The sequence below is a fragment of the Hyperoodon ampullatus genome (genome assembly GCF_949752795.1).
Source record: "Hyperoodon ampullatus genome assembly, chromosome: 4".
Taxonomy (NCBI): Eukaryota; Metazoa; Chordata; class Mammalia; order Artiodactyla; family Ziphiidae; genus Hyperoodon; species Hyperoodon ampullatus.
Window position 1 is genome coordinate 5,682,828 of NC_136917.1, and position 23,203 is coordinate 5,706,030.

The following is a 23,203-nucleotide window of genomic DNA, read 5'->3' on the forward strand; positions in this document are numbered from 1 at the left end:
ACACACACCATTGTAAAGCAATTATACTCTAATAAAGATGTTAAAAAACAAACCCACTGACAGTTTTAATTTATTATTTTATTTCAGATTTTCCGTCTATGTTCATTTGTGAGATGGCCCATGATTTTTCTTTCTTCTTTTGCTTGTCTGATTTTGCCTTCAAGGTTATATTAGCTCTAAATATGACTTGGAAGTGTTCTTTCCTGTTCTAGAACTGCTTAACAGTGATATTATCTATTCCTTGAACATACAGTCAAACTTACCTGAAAAACTGACTTGGTATGAGTAGAAGGGGCTGGGGATGGGGAAAAGAGATAGTTTTAACTATTAATTCCATTTTCTTTAGTGGTTAAGATCTTTCTTTAGTGGTTAAGATGTGTATTAGGATTTTTAATGAACGTTCAGCTTTTCTATTCTTTTTTCTTGACTTAGGTTTGATAAATTACATTTTTAAAGAAACTGATCATGTAACCTAAAACCTTCACAACTATTGACCTAAAGTTGTAAATAATATTCTGTATTTCTTTTTAATCTCTACAGTATCTTCTATTTCTTTTCCTGATTAACTTTGCCAGGAGTATGTACGGTTTATTACGGGTAAATCTTTTCTAAGAACCAACTACTGACTTCTTTTTTTTCCATTTCTTTTTTAGTTTATCAGCTGTTTTAAAATTTTTCTTATTTTCCTTCTATTGCACTAGCTCTTCTGTTAGCTGATTAATTGCCTCCTTTTTCATAATATGAAAATTTCAGGCGTTAGTTTTCCTTCTTACAAGGTTAACAATTCGATATGTAGCATTTTCATTACTTTTTAGCTCTAAATATTTAAAAATTTCTATTATTCTTTCTTCTTTGACCTACTTATTTGTTTGTTTCCAAATACAAAAATTTTAAACTTGTCTTTTTGTAAGTGCTTAATTTCTAATTAAATTGTTTAGTAGGATACCAATTGTTTAGCATTTATTGAGATTTGTTTTGTGTTTACTGCATGGAAAGTTTTATAAATAACCATGTGTCCTTAAAAAGAATATTTATTATCTAAATAGGGTGTTGGGTTCTCTGTGTGTTCATTTCATCAAGCTTGCTAAATGTATTCTTCAAATACATATATGTTCTTATTAATTTCTAGCTGAAGCACATGAAAATTTAATCAGAAAGCAATGATGATCTCCCATGAAGATTGTGGTTTTACTTCCTACACTGTTGGTGGGAATGTAAAATGCTATAGCTACTATGGAAAATAGTATGGAGGTTCCTCAAAAACTAAAAATAGAGTTATCATATGATCCAGCAATCCCACTCCTGAAGAAAACTCTAATTCAAAAAGATACATGCACCCCAATGTTCACAGCAGCACTATTCACCACAGCCAAGACATGGAAGCAACCTAAATGTCCACTGACAGATGAATGGATAAAGAAGATGTGGTACATATATACAATGGAATACTACTTAGTCATAAAAAAGAATGAACCAATGCCCTTTGCAGCAACATGGATGGATTTAGAGATTATCATACTAAGTGAAATAAGTCAGAAAGATAAAGACAAATACCATATGATATCACTTATATGTGGAATCTAAAATATGACACAAATGAACTTATCTCTGAAACAGACTTATAGACATAGAGAACAGACTTGTGGTTGCCAAGGAGGAAGGGGAATGCTGGAGGGATGGATTGGGAGTTTGGGATTAGTAGATGCAAACTATTATGTATAGAATGGATAAATAACAAGGTCCTACTGTATAGCATGAGGAACTATATTCAATGTCCTGTGATACACCATAATGGAAAAGAATATGAAAAATAAAGTATATATATGTGTAACTGAATCACTTTGCTGTACAGCAGAAATTAACAACATTGTAAATCAACTGTACTTGAACAAATTAAAACAATAGCAACAACAAAAAGATCATGGTTTTATAATTCTGTAAATCTGTTTATACCTATTATGAGGTTATGCCCTTAGGTGTATGAAAATTTGAGATTTCCTGGTGAACTGTAACTTTATCAATGTTGTGAGGCTCTTTATTTCTAATAATTTTGCTTTAATGTCTATTTCATCTATTTCATGTGATGTTGATCCTGATGGGCCAACTTTCTTTTGGTTAGAATCTCTTCATATCCTTCTACTTTCAGCCACTTTGTGTCCTTAATTTAAAAATTAAGAGCTTCAGATTGGTTTGTGTAATTTTAATCCAATATGCTAATCTCTGTCTTTATAGGCAAGTTTAACCTATTGATGTTTTTGTGATTTGACACATTTTCATTTTGCCATTTTATTCAGTACTTTCTAGTTGAACATTTGCTCTTCTTGTGTCTCTGTCTTCTGCCGGTTTAGATGTTATTCAATGTTTTTTTATCTTTTTTTATTGATTATCCTTAACAATTACCACAGACACCTAAAAAATTGAAATTAATTATATCTTGACTTCTTCTGTGGAACTTAGATTTCTTTAACTCTGATCATTTCTGTGTCCTGCCTCGATCCTACCTGTCTTACCAGTTGTTACCCGGAATTTAATTCTACCTTTGTCTTTATTACTTCTAAATCAAACATTATTATTGTTCTCTCATATGGTCAGTATTTGTTTAAAATTCTTGAAATGTTTAAACTTTTATTTTTTTAATTTTTATTTTATTTTTTTGCGGTACACAGGCCTCTCACTGCTGTGGCCTCTCCTGTTGTGCAGCACAGGCTCCTGACGCGCAGGATCAGCGGCCATGGCTCACGGGTCCAGCCGCTCCGCGGCATGTGGGATTTTCCCGGACCAGGGCACAAACCCATGTCCGCTGCATTGTCAGGCGGACTCTCAACCACTGCGCCACCAGGGAAGCCCTTAAACTTTTATTGCTCGGCATTCTTCTGTTAATTCATTTTTTCCTACTGGATTAATTTCTCTACTAATTGCTTTAGTGGAGTCTCTTACTAGTTCTTCTAGTCTTTGTCTGAAAACGTCTTTGTTTTGTTCTAACTCTTAAATACTACCCTAGCTAGATATATATTCTGAGGTTAAAAGTTATTTTTCTGTAGCACTGTTTTCTTTATACTCTATTTTACAATGAGAAGCCTGTCAGATTATTTCTTTGCAAATAATATACCTACTTTATATGTTTTTCTGAGATTTTTGTCTATTATTCTTCTGTTTTACTCTGTGTCTAGGTATTGCACAGACTTTAATCTCTGAATCTCATTCTAGTTAATGTGAAATATCAAAACAATAGTTTTAGGGGTTTCAGTCTCATTTTATCTCTCTCTGTCTTTCCTCCATATGTTGTTGTTTTTTTTTTTTTTTTTTTTACCCTGCAGTTTCTATCTCATTAACTCACTAACTCACTGTACTGTTTTTGGGTAATGTCTTCATAACTATATTCTAGTTCATCACTTCTCCATTCCAGTTCAACCATCAATTAGTTTTAAAAATCACTGACTGTTTTTTTTTAATTTTATTTCCAGAAGTTCTATTTGGTTCTTTTTATATTTGCCTGGTGTTTTATTTATATATATATATATATATATATATATATATATATATATATATATACACACACATATATATATACACACACACACACACATATATCAGTTCCTTCTTTTATGTTTTTCCTCAATCATATTTTATAACCTTTGCCATTTCTATTATCTGAAGTTCTTGTCTAATTCTGATATTTGTTGTGTTAATATCCATTATTCTTGATAAATCATTTTCACATTTTTTTAAGCTTTAACATTCCAAACAAAGAAGAATGTTTCCTTCAACGTTTTTATAGGTTTAGATCTGATGTGAGTTCATTTTATTCAAGTTCATTTTTCAAAGTTTGTTATTTTCTTGTATGGATAGCCATATTGTTCAAGCACCATTTGTTGAAAAGACAGTTTTTTCTTGTTGAATTACCTTGGCTGTTTGTCAAAAAACAATTGATCATCTATTCTGTTATATTGGTCTGTATGTTCACATGTATGTCAATACTACACTATCATCTTGAGCAAAACAATTTTATAGTAATTCTCAAAATCAGGTAGTACACACTCTCCAAACTTATTATTCATTTTAAGAGTTTCTGTGGCTATGTTAGTTCTTTGTATTTCCATAAAAATTTTGTGATCACTTTTTAAATTTCTACAATAAAGTTTGCTTGTATTTTCATTGAGATTGTGTGGAATACATACACAAATTTCAATAGAATTGACATCTTAGCAACACTGAGTCTTCTAATCCGTGAATTTAACATGTCTTTCTATTTATTTAGATTTTTTAAAATTTCTCTCAGCAGAGTTTTTAGGTAACAGTTTGTTTAATTTTTTTCTGATGGTTGTGAACAGTATTTTAAATTTCATTTCTAATCATTTTTTTCAGTTTTTAAAAACACAAATGAGTTTTGTATATTTACCTGTGACCTTCCTAAATTTACTTATAGTTCTAGTAGCTCTTTTGAGGATTTTCCAGTACATGATCATGTTTTCTATGAATAATTAATAATTCTTACCTTTATTCCTTTCTTGGTAATGTGTATTTTTTCTTCTTGATGTTTTAAGATTTTCTTTTTTATCACTGTTTTTTCGAAATTTAATTTTGATGTGCTGTAGTGTTGTTTTCTGTATATATCCTACATGGATAATTAGATTTTTAGTTCATTGAGTTAATTGGATTTTTAGTTTTAGAGTTTTCATCATTAAAAAAAAATTCAAAACACTTTTTTGCTGATTCTCCCTTCTAGAACTCTAAGTACACATGGTTATTTGACTTATTATTGTTCCACAGGTCACTGAGTCTCTCTTTTTTTCCTTCACTATTTTGTTTCTCTCTTTGCTTTAGTTTGGATAATTTTATTCTTTTGTCTTTAGGTCCATAATCTTTTCTTCAATGTAGAACGGGCTGTTAATTACACCTAGTGAATATTTTATTTAAATATAATGTATATTTCAGCTATAAAGTTATGCTTCTTCTTTATATCATTTATCTCTCTCCTCACTATGTTCAAATTTCCTTTAGATCACTGAGAATATTTATAGCAGCTAGTCTAAGGTCCTTGTCTATTAATTCCATTATCTCTGTCATTTCTGGATCTGTTTCTACTGACCGATTTTTCTTCTGGAAATGGGTCACATTTTCCTGCTTAATTCTAAGTCTAGTAGTAGTTTGAGTGCTCGACATTGTGAATATTATACATCGTTGAGTATCTGGATCATTTGTCTCCCTTTGGACTTTGTTCTGGCAGTCATCTAAGTTATTTGTAGGTCACATTACTCTTCTGAATTATATTTTTAAAATTCTTTAAAGTAACTTTTACTCTAGTGCTAAATTATCCCACCTGCTAAAATGTGTAGGGTGTGGTCTTATGGAGTTGCTATCAAGTGCTCTCACTGTCTAATGTTTACTCTCCACCAACTTTTCAGAACACAATTATCTCCCAGCCCTGTATGAACTCTGAATGGGCCAGCTAACAATGCCCAAGTTTTTCTTTGGTTGGTCTCACGCAGTTTCATCCTGCACATGTGCACTTTAATATTCAGTAACACAAGCAAAGGGACCCCATGACATTTTCTGGAACTCTTTCTTTGTAGAGTTTCCTCTTTTCTGGTACCCTAGCCCACAAATTCCTTTCACCTTAGCCTTCCTGAACCCTTATTTCAGTCTTCTCTAATCATTGAGTCTGTTGAGCTCTGCTTGGGTTTTCCCTCCCTGCGGTGTGGTCTAGAAAGTGCCTACAAGCAGAAGTTAGGGCAATCAAAAACTTACCTAATTATCCCCCCTTCTCTTAGGGACCATAGGCCTACACTGCCTTGTGTTCATCATTTGAAAAGAACTGTTTCATATATTTTGCTTAGTTTTTTAATCATTCATGGAGAGAAGCAACTCTAGTCCAGTTACTCCATCATGACCAGGAGCAGAAGATCCCAGGACCATTTGTGTATGTGCATTTTACAGCTTCCTATTTCCTGGACCAAGCAGATGATATAAAAATCAAACTCCAAACACAAGTAAAGACAGATTCATTATGAATTTTCAGAGATTTCTTTATACCTTTCCTTGAGCTTAGGACATTGTATATAAGATTCTAATGTCCCTTTGCTCATAGGCAGATTTTTTTTTCTTCAACTCTAGTCTTTCAATGAATTCAGAGTCCTTTGAAATTTTTGCTTTTATATAGACAACTTAGTTCAAAATTCCTCAAATAATTGAGACTCAAGATTTTGGTTCCTGAACACTAAAAATCAAGTTCTTATGTTATAGGGGACTACCAGTCCTACCTGCCATCCCTCAAATTCACTTCAGTCACTCAGAATAATACCCCTAATAGTAACAAAAAATTTTTGTTTTTGACCCCTTAGGATTTTCTTTACTTTCTTGGGTGCTTAGCTAGCACTAAAAGGATGTTTGTTATATTTTCATTTCTAGGTGGCTTTCAGAGTATGTAGTCAAATTGTCTATATGATTTTTAGCTTATTGGCCATCATGACAGAAAACAAACATTATGTTAAATAATTTTCCATGAAACTATATAGCTATTCATTAGTATTTTTAGTGGCTTTAAAATGTTCTAAAATTGATCTAACTTACCACTATTCAATATTTAAGGTGTCTGCATAATTTGTACTATTATTATTATAACTAGTTCTCTTAAAAGTTAGTTTAATACAATGAATGTTTTCTTCTTTTAGTAAACTTTCCAGATAAACTCTAAGAAGTAGAATTCTGGGGTTGAAATAATGAACCTGTTTAATAAGATTCCTGTCTAGTTTCTACAAAACTTTCTTGCCTCTGTGTCTTGTAGTACAATGACTAAAACTGAAAGGAGATTCAGACTGGATATTGGTTTTCCACTTTTCATTATTTTATGAATAATAAAGAGGGTTAAACTAATTCCTGGAAAATATAGTAGCTTTTAGCAGTCCAGAGGTACATCCAACACAAACAAGAGGTACTTTAACAAACCTCTGATCAGTGACATTGCAGAAATAGAGCAGCTGCTTATTTTCATTCCAGTTATGCCAAGAGGGGGCAGGTTTCAGTAAACACCAGCAGTTCCCACTTTGCAGGTGGTTCTACCGTAAAATAGTTTGCAAGAAAGTACCCTCTGTCACATTTTGTAATGAAAACTTTTATTTCAAACTGTCTGCATTTTCGTTTGGTTTCGGGTGAGTACTTGGGCATGCTCACAAATGACTGCCCCAACCTGAGAAAATCTGCAGTAGAAAATCAGTAGATAGAGCAGCTTCCCAAGTGAGAAGTGTGCCAGAAAAGGTCACGTGTCTTCTTTGAATATCTCTAACAAAGTGTGCTGAACACACTAGCCTGGGGGTCAAGGGTTTTCCTAGTCCCATTCTACCGATTGCTAGCTTTGGGCAAGCCACCTTCTCCCTCTGTGCCTTGTTTTCTCTTTGGTAAGAGAGGGCATTTACTTGTGATCTCCCCAGTTTTTTCTAACATTTCCAAAGACTAAATATGACATGTCAACTAGCTTTATGCATTTTCATAAAGGTTAATTCTTTGGGACTTTTCTTCCTTTTTTTTGTTTATGCCACTATTATACCTCTTAATAAAAGTTGTGTGGTTATTATCTTTATTTGGTCTCTCTTGCCCACTGAGTTGTAAGCTGTTGGGGGTCAAGAACTGTCCTATGCGTCCCCCACCTTCCCCAAACCCAGCATATACCTAGCATGTAAGAGTTGCTCAGTAAATATTTGTTGGATGAATATAAGATTTCTAATGTAAAACTTTATTTCACTAATGTCATTTAAATTATTTCCTGCTAATGCTTATTCTTATGGCAAAAGTTAGTAGCATACATTTTAATATTTTCTTTTATCTTCCATTTTTTATAATCTTACCAGATGCACTCAAGCAATTCATTTCTTAATTTTTTCCAACGACTGTGTGTGTGTGTACATACTGTGACAGTTGACATGGTGCTTGGGTGTGAAGTGCTTGATACACTTTGTTGAATAAATATGCTTTTTGCATGTGACAGAATGTAATCATGACACCAGATCAAATAGGCCTAAGGTTTTTTGAGCTTTGAAAACCCGTTCTTTGCTTTCTCAAGTGTGACTCCAGCTGCAGATTAAGCCAAGCCTTCTTTTGTACTTGATTGGTTAGGCACAGAGGAAACAGTGTTGACGTCACGTCATCCAAAGTTGTTAGGAATGGAGGCAAATTTCTATATGCGAAACTCTCTGGACTGGTTTTTTCTTAGCGCAGAGATCCTCTGTAGTGCCTTTATCTGCAGCGCAGATTTCTACTGCATATTCTACAACTGACGTCAATGGAAGCTCCAGAGGAGAAATGAGGACAGCATATGGAATGGGATCCAGAGGGATGGTTGACAAGTAGAAATTTTACCCCTGCTTGGCCTGTCCTTCAATCTCTGACTCTCACTGTAGTTAATCTGACACATCAGAACAGCCACTTTGGCTAGTTTCATTTTCATTCTCCATCTGTGTCTCCCTTTCTCCCTCTGTGCCTCTGTCTCTCTTTCTCACACACACATCCACACTCTCAGCAGACAGACTAGTGTAGTGGTTGAAGACAGACTTTGAAATTAGTCAAACTTAGTTTACATCTCAGCTTTGCCACTTGTTTTTCTTTTTCTTTGTGACTTTAAATGAATTGCTGTTGTTTTTTTGCTTTTAGTTTCAATGGTTCCAGCATTCTTTATCTGTTCAATGGAGATAAAAATAGTATTTTCGTGGTCTGTTGTTGAGTGAAGTCAATAAGATGATTCAGGTAAACTTCTTAGCATCACGGCTAGCATTAAGTCTAGAGTTAATGGTGACTACCTAGCATATGGTCTCTCTTGTTTAACTGCACAGCTTTTTTCTGATACCTTATTATGAGTAAGATTACTGAATTTTCCTACTTTTCCTCTTCTGTTGGATACATGCACCCTACTTAAGCCTTCAAAAAGCAAGAGAATTCCCTAAATCAGGAATTCAGGGGATAACAAACTACATCATCCTTCACTTATGGGAAAATACAGATGACTAACTTGAAAGAAGAAAAGAAGAGTTATGGGAAGGCCAAATGAGTTCAATAGAGTTCTGGCATTAAAGGTCTCCTTATTGACTCGTGGGAGAGCTCATCTGGACCTCTGGTTTTAAAGTCTTCTTATATCTATTTATAAACAAATCTAACAAGTATTAACCTTCCTCATCTCTAAGGGGGAGTAGTCTTTCTGGACTAGGAGATTCAGAGATTAGGAGATTCAGAGATTAGGAGAAAAGGGTAATTCATTGTGAAAAGTGCTGAAAGTCTAATCACAAGGGAAGAGATAGAAGAAACAGGAATATTTGGGTTTATTTTTAAAGGAACAAAATTACTTACAGCAGCATTTCCATACTGTGTTTTTTCTATAGGGTGTCAATATATAATAGGCAATGAGAGCTACTTGATCAGTGTGCAAAACGCTGGGTGAGATAAAATTAAATAGATCGCCATTCTTCTTCATGGCTTTACAAGCTCTTTAGTATATTGAAGTATACTCTGAATCTCTAAGAAAGAAGGATTATGGCTAGTTTATACTGGGCTTCCCAATCTAACTTGACCACAGAACCACTTTTATGGAATATTCATATTATTAGTGTTCCACAGAACCTACTTTGGGTTATTCTGGTCCCAGGCTTTTATGCAAGTACAAGACTATTGGTCAAATAGTCCAACACTTGCCCAACAAGTGATCAGGGAATCACAGCAATAGAGTGATAGAGTCATAATGATATCACAGAGCCATTTGGAAAAATTAGATTGGGTTTAATGTCATCTTTTAGATAAAGGAAACACCTGCAAAGTAGTTATTTTAGTTTTAGGAATTCAACCTAAGGAACGCTCATAAAACTCTGCATACCTTTTTAAGATTGTTCATGAATACATTATTTACCATATTAAAACACTTAATGACTAAACGTCCATCATTAAGAAATTGCCTGGGTAAATGATAGTTCAGCTAATATGATGGAATGTTATACAAGTGTTCAAAAGAATGTGGCAATTCCACCTGTATTGGCATGGAAATATACACCCAACACATTGCTGGAAAAAAGGAGAACGTTGTAGGGAGAAGGTATGGCAGACTAAATATTTATTTTAAAAGTTAAATATATATGACACAGAGAAAGAAATGAATGAATGAATGAATAAAAGTGTGTGTGTTTGTGTGTACAAGCACACACACATGGATTCATCTGTGGAGCAAGAAAGATGACTTTCAATTTTTAATGTATGACTTCTGCTTCCAGTTAGAATAGAAAGTGTTGTAAGAGACTGCTGCTCCCACCCTGACAATAAGATGAAACTAGATAGGTCACAAAGTCATACTTCTAAAAAAGCCATTGGAGAGCTGAGGATACAAAGATATCTAAATAAAACAAATAGGATGGGGTAAGCAATTCTTAGGAGACAATAATGCCACCACTCCTTTCACTCCTGAAGGCATGGCAGAAAAAGAAGCAAACATGCCATAGATGGGGGTAAGGAGAAACCAGCCCAATGTGTAACTATCTTTTCATGGCTAGGTAGGGGATGGCATGACAGATTAGAATCCTGAGCAAATCCAAAGCCAAGCAAGAACGCTCTCACCTGCCAGCTCTTTTCCACAGGACCTTAACCAAGTGCACAGGGTTAGAATGCCAAAATCTGTGGTGGGCCAAGAGATCTGATAGAGATTTACTTTAAGGAGGATGGGCCTTCATCAGGTATAAGGCATCCTCCTTTTCTTTTTTTTTTTAAGGTATCAGTCTTCCAAATGGCAGGTGGCATCTGCTACCAGGTGGCGACCTGGTGGCAGGGTAGTATGATGGGTAGATTTCACAAGGCACAAAAACCTAAAAGACTGATGGCTGTGTCATAAAGAAGAGAGATCTCCCACAATTTTAAGAGCTGACAGCTTGATGGTAGAATATAGAGGAAACTCAAGATTCTCACTAGTAATGAGGTCCCTAAGGCCTGATGAAAGCAAAGCTCTGATCCTGCCCTCAAATCCGTTGAGGTCAGTGGTGAACTGAATTTAACAAGAGCTCCAACAAACCCCAGATCCAGCTCAGTTATAGATTAGTTGATCCGATTGACTCAAATTTCCACATCAGCAGTCTGAAGATAAAGGTTATGCTCTTTTCAAGGAGTTAATATTTGTTTCATTCTATGGTTCTTTTTACATACAATGTCCAGCATGAAACCAAAAATTATGAGATGGGCAAAAAAGCAGGAGAAGATGATTTACTGGGTTGGCCAGGAAGTTTGTTTGGGTTTTTCATAAGAGCGTACAGAAAAACCTGAATGAACATTTTGGCCAACCCAATACAATGAAGAGAAAAAGTAGTCAATAGAAGCAGTTCAGATGTTGGAATTAGAAGACAAAGACTTTAAAATAACTGTGATGAATATGTTATAGAATCTGGTGGAGGAAAGCGGACAATTCACAAAGAGTGGAGAATTTTAAGCAAAAAATGAAGACTGTAAAAAAGAACCATATTTTTACATTGTATGATTTTTATCATTTATATTTGAGTAGTGAGAAGATGTTTTAAAAATTTAAAAAGTGACTTTAAAAACAATTTCCCAAGTCTTTCCATGTGAAATGGCTAAAGTATAATTCAAATACTTTACAGGGAAACCTCAACTCTATGGAAAAAACTTTTATGTAAATCTATGCACTCTCTGAAGTTTATTGGCAATAATGGTTCTACCATACCTGGAGGCATCAAACAATCAAGGTCTCCAGATGCGCATCTAGACATTACAACAGTGATCACATCAACAGTATTTCTAAAAGTCTATGTGTGGGAGGTAGACTTTACTATCCCAGCAGTATGATTTCAGGATAAATAATTGTCCCTAGGGGAGAGGGAGAAGCACTGTTTTCTCTGGGAAGAACTTCTTCACTTTCATCTTTTCAAGGAGCAACAACAGATTCTTTTGCTTGTCATGGTCATAATGCTGTTAAAAAGTAATGGACATGCTGTCCAGGATGGTCAAGTTCAGTCTCAGGCTGGATGTGACAGAAACCAGTGTGTGTTAATTTCTAAAAGATAGATTTGATTAATCTGTACAAAAGGGTGTTGCATTTTCAGGGCAAGACTCTTTATAAAATGCTATTGGTGGAGATAAACATGGATGAAACTGAAAAAAGCAGAGAGATGTGTCAATAGGATGAACCATATTTAAAATTTAATGAAATGAAATCTTAATCAGGGGGCTTAGTGATGGTGCATCTTCTCAGTTTACAACGTGCATTGAGATACTCACATGAATTCTCATCAAGCAGAGAAGCTCTTTGGTTATGATCCTTGTAGTATACATTTTAGAAGTTTTTATATATGTTTCCTAGTCCAAACATGGATTAGTTATCATGATAAATATTTCCCTGAGGATTAAGGTTCTGAAAGACCTCAGCATCCTCAATTCTTCTCAGTAAAGGTAATAGCCAGAACAACCTTAGTCTGTAGGTATCTCACTGCATTATTATTATTATTATTTTTTTGCGGTACGCGGGCCTCTCACTGCTGTGGCCTCTCCCGTTGCAGAGCACAGGCTCCGGACGCGCAGGCTCAGCGGCCATGGCTCACGGGCCCAGCTGCTCCGCGGCATGTGGGATCCTCCCGGACGGGGGCACGAACCCGCGTCCCCTGCATCGGCAGGCAGACTCCCAACCACTGCGCCATCAGGGAAGCCCTTACTGCATTATTGACAAGAATTTGTGGCTGCCTCCTACTCCCACTCCCCACAAGATTTTGTGTGTTCTCTAGGAACTGAAAAATCAAAGTTTTCCTTAAAAAGAAGCGACAGCTAAGATACAGATTACTGATGAGGTGAGAAGTCCCTCTGAACACATGCTCAGTGGGAGAATATCCAAAAAAGACGTTGTAGAGCCGAGAGACAGAGAATTCCTCAGCAAGACTTCTTTCATTCTATAAGAGTCCTGTTTCTTACACCCTGGATTAAGATGTGGCCAAAAAATAATATGTGACTGAGGGAGAAGGGAGGAAAATTCCTGGGTTGAGTTGTCACTTCTAACTCCAAACACTGGCTCAGAAACAGGCTGTGCTTGCTGAAAAACAACCCGAGATGTATTGCTTGTGGTGGTTTTTTTTTTTAGAAGGAATACGAAACGTTTGTTTGTCAGTCACTTGTAGGGGGAAGGGGAGTGGAAAATGCCAAGTAGAAGTGGCAGGAGGAGCATATGGTCACCCCTCTCTGCTGCCCAAGGTTTTATGGAACATGCTGTTTTCTGGAACCTCCTACCTGCATCAGGAATAAGCTTATGTGCTACACTGGATCTTGACCCACTGGCTTGAATCCACTTATATCTCTCCTCAGGGGTTAGGATGAAAGCAAGCCTGGAGCATACTCAGTATTATCAGGATAAAGACTACCATTATATTTTCAACCGGAAAGGCTCTTCCTCTTTCTGATTCCAAAGTCCTGTCTGTCAAGTAGCTATTGTCTATGCTATACATATTTGGCTAATGTCTAAGAAGCAAGTGGGACATTGGCTTAGGGCATTTGGCTTCTAGATAGGTATTTTTCTTCATGCACTGGAATCATACAACCCCACACCAAAACACACACACACACGCAGACACACAAACACACACACACACACACAGACAAACAGGTTTTCATAGGGTTCCTGATGGAATCTGTACTCAGATCTGATATTTTCTGTTTCTGGTTACCTAGATATCATTTCAATCTCAGTGGGAAAAAAACCAGTAAGAGCAATATGGAAATATAACAGGGAGCTAAGTTTGTTGTTTGTTTCATGCAATTTATAATCTTTTGTTTAACTAATTCTTGAAGTTTGGTCCTGAGTACTGATATCCTGGAGAGTGGAATGCAAACCATTTCAAAACAGTTGGGCAACTGAACCTTGGAAAGCCCTCAAAACCTTGTAAAATCATGACGAATCAATAAAGATTTTAAGTTTCTAGGAAACAATGGAACGGTTCTCTATTTCTCTAGCCTCCAGAGATGCTTATATGAGGTAGACATGCTGTAATTCAGTGCTGAGTGAATGAAATATTTGTGGAAGGCCTACCATGTGCTCAATAATATGCTTGTTATTTGTAGAGAACAAACTGAGATAGAATCCTCGTGCTTCTCCTTTCTGGTCTAGACAACTGTCACATGTACTCTACTTGTCCTTTACATTGTTCCATCAGATTTATCTTTCTAAAACCCTAATCACATCACATTTTTCTTTACATCCTACATTTTCTTAATTGCTTATTAAATCAAGTTCAAATGAACACTCTCTGTGAACTAGTTGCAAACTATCATTGCTTCTTTAGCTCTTACCAACCCAACAGACAAATAATTTTCCCTCACAAGATTTCTAGCAAACTCAGATATTCATGTGTTTGCTCACTCTCGTTCCTCTGACTCAGTCCTTCTTTCCCATGGACTTGACCCAACCATATTCTTCAAGCTGAAATTAGCTGTCACCTCCTTCAGGGATCCTTCATTATACTCCATCTCTGGCTAGCATTTCCTCCTCCTCATTATATTACATAACATTATTACTTCTTGCAGCTCTTCCATGAACTATGAGGTCCTGACAACAGACCCTCCTCCTGGAGTTATCAAATATTCCCTTGCTCAAGCTGAAAATGCCTTCTTTAATGTCTCAATTTTCTTTTTCTTAAGAGTTTTGAAGTATGACAACCCTCTGGAAAAATCACTATTTGGCTTCTGGGCATATGGATTCACTATCTTATCATATATCCAGGCATTCAAAAGTCTCTCCACCCCATCAGTCAGCCCAGCATGTTTTCTCATCACTGTTGATTACATTTGTCTAAAGCTGCTAAGTTGTTTGGCCGTTCTAAGAAATAATTTTGTGGGGTTTTCTTTTTTCAACTAGAAAGGACTTTTTGAATCAGGACTAAAAAAATCAGCTACTGTAAATGTGGGTGAGGAGGGTCATTTATATACTGTTATTATCTCTTATCATACAATTCAGAAAGTTTAGCTCTTGGAATATTCTTAGCAAAATTACAAATGCTTTGAGGTGAAGGGATATATTTTATTTCTCTTTATATCCTCTTGGTACCTAGTACAGTGTCATGAACATAGCAAGAGCTTGTTAAACATTCGTTGAAATGAATATTTTCTAAAAGGGAAATCCATGTTAGTGTTTCTCTTCCTAAAGTGTTGTTACTGTCTTATTTCATGAGAAAGCCCTAACAGAGCTTCTAAAATATGATCAAGGTTTCTTTACCAAGATATATTTTTTTCTGAGAAATCACAGCAAAGTAGCACATTTTTTTATGCTATTAAAATATCATTTGGTGGTAGTTCTCCCCTCAAGTTAATAGTCCTTAGCAAAGAAGCCCTCTTACAGAAAACACAAGCTTTGCCTTCAGAGAAGAAATGTAAATAGCTATAATTTGTTCTCCCCCATTTTTCAAATACAGTACCATCTGGTTTATCCCTTAGCCCTGGAGAACCATTTTAAAAATTATTTCCCCATGATCCATTCTCCATCCTATCTTTGTCCTGGAGATATTCCTGTACTTATCATTAGCTCACCTGTATACAATAACCACTCCTGTTTATAAAGGTATTCATTACCTCACAGAAGTTTGAGCAAAGTTATAAGAACCAAATTCTTCCATGCCCGGGTTCTACAATGTAGCCACAAATTGTAGGCATCATTTGGGACTGGGCTATCTTTCACTCACAAACTTTTGCCAGAATTATAAGATTATGCTGGTACTTAGAATCCCACTCCAATTGCCTTCTCATGTGGCACACATTTTGAAGCCTTGGGTTACTATGCTATACCTCATCAACTCCCCATGCCTCTCTTCTCTGCATTATGTAGCGTGAAGTTGGAAAACTGCATAGGGCAGCTAGTGCTAGACTTCCATTCTGGAGGGTCTCACACTGTAGAGTTATAGGGTTCAGAATGGACCCTTATCCTAGATTCCTTTTAGAATGGCCCTGGGAATGTAAGAAAACAGGCTCATATGTACCATCAAAACAAGATGTGGATGAAAATTCCAATTTGTGATGTGGTAACAGCCTAGAGAAAAACCTCAACAGACAGGGCTGTCATCTGGCTGTCAGGCAGCCTCAAGCCATTTACCAAATACCTTTTCAGTACTGTTGTCTATTTGAGACCCTCAATATACTTGACCCAGGTTTTCAAGTTTTAGAATTTTGGCCGGACAGCATTTTAACCATGCCAAGATGCCATGAAAAATATGTTCTTTAATTGAAGGGACCATTCAAATATTTTCTTCGGCCTTCAGTATCTGTGACTTTTATTAACATTGGCAAGTCGTGACACGTGTTTTGAAGAGAAATCATGTAGGACAAGGGTCTAGAGAGTGACATAGCAGTGATTTATAAATATGGGGTCAGGGACTCTTTTGATGATGAGATAAAATTTGACTGCAGACTTGAATGAAGTGAGAGAGTAAACAGTATAAAAATTTGGAGGAAGGACATTCAGATAGAAGTAACCCATCTGCAAAGGCCTTGAGATGGGAACACGTTTGAGAAAGACCAACAAAGTCATGATGCTGGAGTTCAGTGAACGAATGGAGAGTCATAGGAAACAACTTCAGAGGAATAGTGAAAAAATGGGTTATGGAAGCCTCTGTGGGCCATAGCAAGGATATTGGATTTTATTCTGAGATGGGGGCGTCAATGAAAGTTTTGAGATAATAAAGGGTTAAATAAGACAAAGGGAATCAAGAATACTATAAATACCAAGCTAAACACTAAAAAAGAAACACAAAACTTCATAAACAGCCAAAGGCAAAAAATAAAGGCAAAGAAGACACAGTGAATAAAGACAGAAAGTAAATACGATGCCCACAGAAATTACAACAAAAATGAGACTGGGCACCAAACATAAGTCATCAATAAACATGAATAAGCTTAACTCATCTATTAAAATAAAATGATTCTCAAATCTATTCATCAATGAAAATCTAAATTCAATGTTGTATATAAGAGATGCAGCTAAAATGCAGTGATTCAAGGCTAAAAATAAAGAAATGCACAGATTTACCACAAGCAAATGAAAACAATAAGAATGCAGAAATTGAAATTCTCATACCAGACAAAGTAGAATTCAAGCCCAAAGCATAAACTGAAGCCAAAGACATTTTATAATTCTAAAAGCCATACTTCTCAATGAAAAATATAACAAAATTCAATAGCATTCATATACACAAATGATAGTTGGAAGATAATGAATAAGAAAATCTTATTTATAATAGCAATAAAAAAGATAAAATAGTTTTCTGTGCCTGGAGACCACCCTCACCATTTCCCTGTGAAGCTGTGCACGGTGTGGGGTTCTCTCTTTTCCAGAACTGCGCAGAGAGAGGTGCTGGAAACACAACAAACAAGCAGCCACTGACGGTGCCTTCACAGAGCTGATACTTTTGGTGGGATAAAATTAAGGAAGAAGTGAAATCTGTGGCCTTGAACCAAGATGGCAGAGTAGAAGGACGTGTTCTCACTCCCTCTTGTGAGAACACCGGAATCACAGCTAGCTGCTGGACAGCCATCGACAGGAAGACCCTGGAACTCACCAAAATAGATACCCCATGTCCAAAGACAAATGAGAAGCCACAATAAGATGGTAGGAGTGGTGCAATCACAGTCAAATCAAATCCCATAACTGTTGGGTGGGTGACTCACAGACTGGAGAACACTTATACCACAGAAGTCCACCCACTGGAGTGAAGCTTCTGAGCCCAACATCAGGCTTCCCAACCTGGGAGTCCAGCAACAGGAGGAGGAATTCCTAGAGAATCAGACTTTGAAGGCTAGTGGGATTTGACTGCAGGACTTTGACAGGACTGGGGGAAACAGAGGCCCCACTCTTGGAGGCCACACACAAAGTAGTGTGCACATCAGGACACAGGGGAAGGAGCAGTGACCCCAGGGGAGACTGAACCAGATCTACTTGCTAGTGTTGGAGGGTCTCCTGCAGAGGTAGGGGGTGACTGTTGCTCACGGTGGGGACAAGGACACTGTCAGCAGAAGTTCTGGGAAGTATTCCTTGGTGTGAGCCCTCCCAGAGTCTGCCATTAGCCCCACCAAAGAATCCAGGTAGGCACCAGTGTTGGGTTGCCTCAGGCCAAAAAACCAACAGGGAGGGAACCCAGCCCCACCCATGAGCAGTCAAGCAGATTAAAGTTTACTGAGCTCTGCCCACCAGAGCAGCAGTCAGCTTTACCCACCACAAGTCCCTCCCATCAGGAAACTTGCACATGCCTCTTAGATAGCCTCATCCACCAGAGGGCAGACAGCAGAAGCAAGAAGAACTACAATCCTGCAGCCTGTGGAACAAAAACCACATTCACAGAAAGATAGACAAGATGAAAACACAGAGGGCTATGTACCAGATGAAGGAACAAGATAAAACCCCAGAAAAACAACTAAATGAAGTGGAGATAGGCAACCTTCCAGAAAAAGAATTCAGAGTAATGACAGTGAAGATGATCCAGGACCTTGGAAAAAGAATGGAGGCAAAGATCTAGAAGATGCAAGAAATATTTAACAAAGACCTAGAAGAATTAAAGAACAAACAAACAGAGATGAACAATACAATAACTGAAATGAAAACTACACTAGAAGGAATCAATAGCAGAATAACTGAGGCAGAAGAACGGATAAGTGAGCTGGAAGACAGAATGGTGGAATTCACTGCTGTGGAACAGAATAAAGAAAAAAGAATGAAAAGAAATGAAGACAGCCTAAGAGGCATCTGGGACAATATTAAATGCAACAACATTCTCATTATAGGGGTCCAAGATGGAGAAGAGAGAAAGGACCCGAGAAAATATTTGAAGAGATTATAGTTGAAAAATTCCCTAACATGGGAAAGGAAATAGCAACCCAAGTCCAGGAAGCACAGCAAGTCCCATACAGGATAAACCCAAGGAGAAACATGCTGAGACACATAGTAAATTGGCAAAAATTAAAGACAAAGAAAAATTATTGAGAGCAACAAGGGAAAAACAACTAATAACATACAAGGGAATTCTCATAAGGTTAACAGCTGATTTCTCAGCAGAAACTCTACAAGCCAGAAGGGAGTGGCATGATATACTTAAAGTGATGAAAGGGAAGAACCTACAACCAAGATTACTCTACCCAGCAAGGATCTCATTCTGATTCCATGGAGGAATCAAAAGCTATACAGACAAGCAAAAGCGAAGAGAAATTAGCACCACCAAACCAGCTCTACAACAAATACTAAAGGAACTTCTCTAAGTGGGAAATACAAGAGTAGAAAAGGACCTACAGAACAAACCCCAAAAAATTAAGAAAATGGTCATAGGAACATACATATTGATAACTAACTTAAACGTGAATGGATTAAATGTTCCAACCAAGAGACACAGGCTTGCTGAATGGATACAAAAGCAAGACCCATATATATGCTGTCTACAAGAGACCCACTTACGACCTAGGGACACATTCAGACTGAAAGTGAGGGGATGGAAAAACATATTCCATGCAAATGGAAATCAAAAGAAAGCTTGAGTAGCAATACTCATATCAGATAAAATACACATTAAAATAAAGAATGTTACAAGAGACAAAGAAGGACACTACATAATGATCAAGGGATCAATCCAAGAAGAAGATATAAAAATTGCAAATATATATGTACCCAACATAGGAGTACCACAATACATAAGGCAACTGCCAACAGCTCTAAAAGAGGAAATCGACAGTAACCCAATAATAGTGGGGGCCTTAAATACCTCACTTACACCAATGGACAGAACATACAAAATGAAAATAAATAAGGAAACAGAAGCTTTAAATGACACAATAGATGAGATAGATTTAATTGATATTTATAGGACATTCCATCCAAAAATAGCAGATTACACTTTCATCTCAAGTGCACACGGAACATTCTCCAGGATGGATCACATCTTGGGTCAGGAATCAAGCCTCAGTAAATTTAAGAAAATTGAAATCACATCAAGCATCTTTTCTGAACACAGCGCTATAAGATTAGAAATCAATTACAGGGAAAAAAACGTTAAAAACGTAGAAAACTCAAACACATGGAGGCTAAACAATACGTTACTAAATAATCAAGAGATCACTGAAGAAATCAAAGAGGAAATGAAAAAGTACCAAGAGATAAATGACAATGAAAACACAACAATCCAAAACCTATGGGATGCAGCAAAAGCAGTTCTAAGAGGGAATTTTATAGCTATACAAGCCTACCTCAAGAAACAAGAAAAATCTCAAATAAACAATCTAACCTTACACCTAAAGGAACTAGAGAAAGAAGAACAAACAAAACCCAAAGTTAGCAGAAGGAGAGAAATAAAGATCAGAGCAGAAAAAAATGAAATGGAAACAAATAAAACAATAGCGAAGATCAATAAAACTAAAAGCTGGTTCTTTGAGAAGATAAACAAAACTGATACACCATTAGCCAGACTCATCAAAAAAAAGAGGGAGAGGACTCAAATCAATAAAATCAGAAATGAAAAAGGAGAAGTTACAACAGACACCTCAGAAATACAAAGCATCCTAAGAGACTACTACAAGCAACTCTATGCCAATAAAATGGACAACCTGGAAGAAATGGACAAATTCTTACAAAGGTAGAACCTTCGAAGACTGAACCAGGAAGAAATAGAAAATATGAACAGAACAATCAAAAGTAATGAAATTGAAACTGTGATTAAAAATCTTCCAACGAACAAAAGTGAAGGACCAGATGGCTTCACAGGTGAATTGTATCAGACATTTAGAGAAGAGCTAACACCAATCCTTCTCAAACTCTTCCAAAAATTTGCAGAGGAAGGAACACTCCCAAACTCATTCTATGAGGCCACCATCACCCTAATACCAAAACCAGACAAAGATACTACAAAAAAAGAAAATTATAGACCAATATCACTGATGAATATAGATGCAAAAATCCTCAACAAAATACTAGCAAACAGAATCCAACAACACATTAAAAGGATCATACACCATGATCAAGTGGGATTTATCCCAGGAATGCAAGGATATATGCAAATCAATCAATGTGATACACCATATTAACAAATTGAAGAATGAAAACCATATGATTATCTCAATTGATGCAGAAAAAGCTTTAGACAAAATTCAACACCATTTATGATAAAAACTCTCCAGAATGTGGGCACAGAGGGAACCTACCTCAACATAATAAAGGCCATATATGACAAGCCCACAGCAAACATCATTCTCAATGGTGAAAAACTGAAAGCATTTCCTCTAAGATCAGGGACAAGACAAGGATGTCCACTCTCACCAGTATTATTCAACATAGTTTTGGAAGTCCTAGCCATGGCAGTCAGAGAAGAAACAGAAATAAAAAGAATACAAATTGGAAGAGAAGAGTGAAACTGTCACTGTTTGCAGATGACATGATACTATACACAGAGAATCCTAAAGATGCTACCAGAAAACTACTAGAGCTAATCAATGAATTTGGTAAAGTTGCAGGATACAAAATCAATGCACAGAAATCTCTTGCATTCCTATACACTAACGATGAAAAATCTGGAAGAGAAATTAAGGAAACACTCCCATTTACCATTGCAACAAAAAAGAATAAAATACCTAGGAATAAAGCTACCTAAGGACACAAAAGACCTGTATGCAGAAAACTGTAAGACACTGATGAAAGAAATTAGAGATGATACAAACAGATGGAGAGATATACCATGTTCTTGGATTGGAAGAATTAATACTGTGAAAATGACTATACTACCCAAAGCAATTTACAGATTCAATGCAATCCCTATCAAATTACCAATGGCATTTTTTTACAGAACTAGAACAAAAAACTTAAAATTTGTATGGAGACACAAAAGATACAAAAGCCAAAGCAGTCTTGAGGGAAAAAAACGGAGCTGGAGGAATCAGACTTCCTGACTTCAGACTATACTACAAACCTACAGTAATCAAGACAATATGGTACTGGCAGAAAAACAGAAATATAGATCAATGGAACAAGAGAGAAAGCCCAGAGATAAACCCACACACTTGTGGTCAACTAATCTATGACAAAGGAGGCAAGGGTATACCATGGAGAAAAGACTGTCTCTTCAGTAAGTGGTGCTGGGAAAACTGAACAGCTACATGTAAAGGAATGAAATTAGAACACTCCCTAACACCATACACAAAAATAAATTCAAAATTGATTAATGACCTAAATATAAGACTGGACACTGTAAAACTCTTAGAGGAAAACGTAGGAAGAACACTCTTTAACATAAATCACAGCAAGATCTTTTTTGATCCACCTCCTGGAGTAATGAAAATGAAAACAAAAATAAACAAATGGGACCTAATGAAACGTCAAAGCTTTTGCACAGCAAAGGAAACCATAAACAAGATGAAAAGGCAACCCTTAGAATGGGGGAAAATATTTGTAAATGAATCAACAGACAATGGATTAGTCTCCAAAATATATAAACAGCTCATGCAGCTCATTATTAAAAAAATAAACAACCCAATCCAAAGATGGGCAGAAGACCTAAATAGACATTTCTCCAAAGAAGACATACAGATGGCCAAGAAGCACATGAAAAGCTGCTCAACATCACTAATCATTAGAGAAATGCAAATCAAAACTACAGTGAGGTATCACCTCACACCAGTTAGAATGGGCATCATCAGAAAATCTATAAACAAATGCTGGAGAGGGTGTGGAGAAAAGGGAACCCTCTTGCACTGTTGGTTGGAATGTAAATCGATACAGCCACTATGGAGAACAGTATGGAGGTTCCTTAAAAAACTAAAAATAGAATTACCATATGATCCAGCAATCCCACTACTGGGCATATACCCAGAGAAAACCATAATTCAAAAAGACACATGCAGGGCTTCCCTGGTGGGGCAGTGGTTGAGAGTCCGCCTGCCGATGCGGGGGACACGGGTTTGTGCCCCAGTCCAGGAAGATCCCACATGCCGTGGAGTGGCTGGGCTCATGAGCCATGGCCACTGAGCCTGCGTGTCTGTAGCCGGTGCTCTGCAATGGGAGAGGCCACAACAGTGACAGGCCTGTGTACCGCAAAAAAAAAAAAAAAAAAAAAAAGACACATGCATCCTAATGTTCATTGCAGCACTATTTACAATATCCAGGTCATGGAAGCAACCTAAATACCCATCGAGAGATGAATGGATAAAGAAGATGTGGTACATATATACAATGGAATAT

The 23,203-nt window shown here is 36.6% G+C and overlaps 1 protein-coding gene across 1 annotated transcript in view; it reads right to left on the reverse strand.

Annotated features, from left to right (window-relative positions):
- ATP10B (ATPase phospholipid transporting 10B (putative)) overlaps positions 1 to 23,203 on the reverse strand; it is a gene marked incomplete at its 3' end in the record, with an annotated part of 338,125 nt that overhangs the window by 234,970 nt on the left and 79,952 nt on the right. The window contains exon 3 of the mRNA XM_079703067.1: positions 4,496 to 4,615. The remainder of the gene's footprint in view (positions 1 to 4,495; positions 4,616 to 23,203) is intronic.